Here is a 4,828-nt window from a genome sequence, read left to right on the forward strand (position 1 = left end):
GATATGTATTGTTTTTAATTGTTAAAAATCTTGAATCTTTTTATTTAATCTCCTTCAGTACCTTTCATTTACAATTTTAATTCACGAAAATTTACAAAAATAAAAAAAATCTTCACAGGTACAAAAAAATTTCTCCCGCACATATAAAAATCATAAAAGTCTTCGAACAGCACTGCACTCGGACTTATATTTTCCGATATCTTGACAGTATCCAAAACACACCTTTTATACGACAGTTTATTCCGAGGTTTTAAAGGTACAGACGCGATCAGCACACTGGCCCATAAGGGCTATCGCGAAGACGGAACCTTTTAGGGCATTGACCTTAATCTTCCACTTACCGTAGTAACGTAGTAAACAAAGAGTCCTAAGGTAATTGTTAAGCTCAATGTACTTTCAACTGGGGAGGTTGGACCTCATGTAGATGAGACAATCATCTGCGTAGCAGATTTGCCTAATGCATTGTGAAGGAAGGGGTAGGTCAGCATTAAAAATATTTAAAAGGATGGGGTATTCGCTAGAAACAGCCATTACTCGAAACAGCTGTATGGTCAGCTAAAAATTCAATTAACTAAAAATTCCGTTTTTACAATTCACTACTGTTCGAAACCTCTCAGTTACATTTTATAATTTTTTACTTGTTATGCCATGATTTTAATTATAAAATAATTAATAATCAATTTAAAAATAAAATATTTTTGTTATAATTTGGTACTATTCAAAAACCTTTGCATTAGCAAATCAGTTTTCTTTCGTCCTATTTGTCTTTAAAAACTACATTCGTTTAATTTTGGAGAATCGCTCAATTTTATAAGAAACTTATAAATAAATTGTTCAATTGAAAATTAAAGGATAACTTCAAAATACCATATGAATTAAACGAAAAATTGCTTCATAGTCGGTTATACTTTTTATAATAGAAAAGATTTTTACTTTCTACAATCCATAATAAGCGATGAAACTATTTTCCAGAATTGATAGAATCCTAGTTTAATGGACAATCAAATTTGCAACATTGGTGACTTTCCTTGTTCTAGTATTCTATTTTATTAAGAAAATATCCTCAGTAATGTCGTTCAGTTATATCTAAATGAGACATAAATATTGTTATATTGTATATATTGTATATAAATTTTAAAATACAAATATATGTACATTTTTCCTTTGTAAATTAAATTGTTCTTTTTTATTTTCACAATCACTCTTCATTTATCATTAGAGAGGTTGTAACATATATTCGCCTTGCATAAACATTTCTTCTTGGATAGGTGCATATTTGGTTAAACTTCCCGTTAATATTACTTTCCATTTAAGTCTTTTTTTATCTAAATTCGAAATTTTAAGCCCACATTTAAATGGATTAAAAATAATTTCCTTCTTTTTTATCGCATACATTTTGTCAAATAAATTTCGATTTCATCCATGAGCTTTTTAACATCCATCGCACTAGTAATTCGTATGAAATGCGAAAAAAAACATCAGATACAGAATCCGACAGGTCTAGTATTTTAGTGATGACATTGACTCCATATCGCATAATTTAATAGACCTAATCAGCTGTAAGCAGTAAGCAATAAGCCGCGTGATGTCATGATATTCCAAATTGTATATGGTACAGTAACAGCTTTGGTAGGATTTACAAGCAACATTATCTATAAGTATAAATTAATATTTTATTGACTTCTTTTTAATTAAAAATTAGTTTGAGTTTAAATAGTTAGTGAAATTATTACAATCATGATTTTATATAGATACTTAGGTGTGGCTAGGTAATAGCTTAGGTGAATAAAAAGGAGGGTAAATAATATAAAGAGATAGAATCTTTATAGTATACACATTAGACTGTTTTCACACCTATTTCTTATATTGTTTAGAGCACTATTTGTGCTCAGTATTCATTTATTATTCATTTAAATAATAAATAATGAGCCACATTATTTTTATTATTTAACAAGACTAATTCGGTATATACTTTGTGATAATGATTGAAATTATATATTTTCAATTTGAGTTCATGTAACCGTAAACATATGCATATATTATACCTTTACACTATTATAATTATTGTTCTGCGATTGACACAGAACTATTCATTTTATTTAAAAATTATTCTTATCACTGCACAATAATTGAGTTTATAATGAAGTGAAAACTTCAATAATATAATATGTAGACAGTGTGGTACCCGCATAACACCAATTTGTTTGGCAGAGGTTCATGTTAAGTAAATATGGTATGTGATTCATTGCAGAGGAACTTAAGGGTGAAATATAGAAAATATATTAATATTAATATATATCATATTGTCAGTTCTTCCGTTTTTCAGTATTTGAATTGATAAAGAAATGACTTTGAATATTTTTTCAAATGTTCTCATTTTTATCCCTCGAAAACAGACAGACTCTTTTATGTTGAAGCAGATATGTTATGTTGGATAATATCGGATTATTGAAATAAAGTTTTATATTATTCAACCCATAGGGAATATGTTTTCCGATATCTTTTTACTACCTAAAAGGTACTAACTTTACTATATTACACAAAACTTACATATATGTGAAAAATATAAAAACAGCTAAATTCTTATTAAACTTAGACTAGGTGCTCTCTAGTAATAACAAAATTTAAATTTATTAATAATATTATCAAGATATTTTGAAGTTACAAAACTGCTATAGACAAGTGCAGGCATTTCACCTGGACGCATGTTAAATACAACTTTCATACCGGTACCTACATCGTGTTTTTATACTTTCTTCCTCATCTCATTCCATGTACAAAGTCTTGTCAACCTTTTGTGTGTTTGCTGTGAAATGGGCATTTTGTTACAGCAGTAGCAACAAGAACAGCAACAACAACAACAACAACAACAACAACAACAGATAATACAATAGAATCGTTGGCCTATTTCAGTTAACACTTTTATTTGTTAATTTCTTAAATAAACTTAATCAACTGACGATTATAGTTAACAATGAAATTTATGGACTAATATTGCTGAAGTGTTCTTGCTGAAGTTTCAATATTCATGCATTTCATCACTCTCCAAGATGCCAACTATATAATCACCAAAAATCGATTCATCTCTCTGCCACTTGTTTAATTTTTCCAGTAATAATTTCTTTCAAATGATATATGTACGTCGTATTAATCTTTTTAATTGTTACTGATTCATTTTTTATAACTTTTGGATCAGTTTTGTTGTTAAGTGCAACTGATTTCATTTTAAATTTACATTGTCAATTTATCTTATAAATTCATTGTAAGTTGATATTGTTAGATTATAAATAATTTACTTTACTTTTAAATTTAAGTAATTTCCTCCATTTACTTTATTTGTTTTTTAGTTGTCGTTTGATAACTGTCATTTACAGTGGTGGCAATAAATATGTTCTTTGATATTGAAATGACATGTTTAATAGTGTATAGTGTACATAATATTATTCGGACAAAACACTTCCACATTAGGCTTTTAGAACAAAATCTTGTAAAATTTTTTCTTATATGAGGTTAGGATTATGTAAATTGAAATGGATTTAGTGCTAGACTTCAAAAAGAAATTAAAATAAGGCATTTTAAAACTGTTTATTTGGTCTGCAATCTCTTTCGCCCATATGGAAAGAATCCGTCTTTTCGAGATATATATGTTCTTTGTGTTTGGTTGAAACTTTTAAGAAAAAAAATGTATTTGAAACAAATGAAACTCTAAATTATTTGAGTTTATAGAATTTTTCTTTGATGTTGTGGTGCTTTTATGTATTTTTAACCATTATATATCATTCATATATATGGTTTATAAATTAATATCTTTTAAGGTTTTTCAATAATTTTTGTAATTTCTATGTAATTATTTTCCTTAAACTTTTACATTGTATAAAAATTATGTGCACTTATTTCATTTACCGATATTGATTTAAACAATATTTGCTTTTAAATTCACTTCAATTACTACTTATTTATAAAATAAATTGTTTTATATCATAACAAAAAAATATGTTTTTAATTATTTAAATTTCTTTTCTTAATTTATGTTTAACTAAATTATATATATATATATATATGCATAAATTTTTAATTGATTCGTATTATTGTGTTCAAGATTTCTCCTCAAAACAAAATTTTTCTTATGAATTTTAAATTTAAAATCAAATTTTTTTTAATATAATAATAAAATATGTAGGAATTGTACTGCTTATAAGATCTTTTCAAATGTGGACTCGGTTATCTCCTCCGTTACTCGCGGTCACTTTTTAAATACCTGTTCACCGTCTCGGTATTTCATTATTTTAACGGTGTATAATGCTGTCGTTATTCATATAGTCCAACATTTTAGTATTGCAGATAATTGTTGGGATTATTATAAATGGGTGTTGGAACACATATGCTCGATTAATTTCATCACACGTATTTCATTGATATGTTATTTTATTACCACTATTTAAACAAGGATATGTATTGTTTTTAGTTGTTAAAAATCTTGAATCTTTTTATTTAATCTCCTTCAGTACCTTTTTTTTACAATTTTAATTCACGAAAATTTACAAAAATAAAAAAAATCTTCACAGGTACAAAAAAATTTCTCCCGCACATATAAAAATCATAAAAATCTTCGAACAGCACTGCACTCGGACTTATATTTTCCGATATCTTGACAGTATCCAAAACACACCTTTTATACGACAGTTTATTCCGAGGTTTTAAAGGTACAGACGCGATCAGCACACTGGCCCATAAGGGCTATCGCGAAGACGGAACCTCTTAGGACATTGACCTTAATCTTCCACTTACCGTAGTAACGTAGTAAACAAAGAGTCCTAAGGTAATTGTT

General features: G+C 27.5%; 1 long non-coding RNA gene across 1 annotated transcript; it reads right to left on the reverse strand.

Moving 5' to 3' along the window:
• Positions 1 to 990: 990 nt before the first annotated feature.
• LOC119663389 lies at positions 991 to 3,165 on the reverse strand. The gene is made up of 3 exons (XR_005251040.1): positions 2,738 to 3,165; positions 1,156 to 1,652; positions 991 to 1,086 (listed from the first exon to the last, which is right to left on the reverse strand). It is a non-coding gene; the product is annotated as an uncharacterized LOC119663389 (long non-coding RNA).
• Positions 3,166 to 4,828: the final 1,663 nt, after the last annotated feature.

Source organism: Teleopsis dalmanni, unplaced genomic scaffold (genome assembly GCF_002237135.1).
Source record: "Teleopsis dalmanni isolate 2A unplaced genomic scaffold, ASM223713v2 unscaffolded_contig_0359, whole genome shotgun sequence".
Taxonomy (NCBI): Eukaryota; Metazoa; Arthropoda; class Insecta; order Diptera; family Diopsidae; genus Teleopsis; species Teleopsis dalmanni.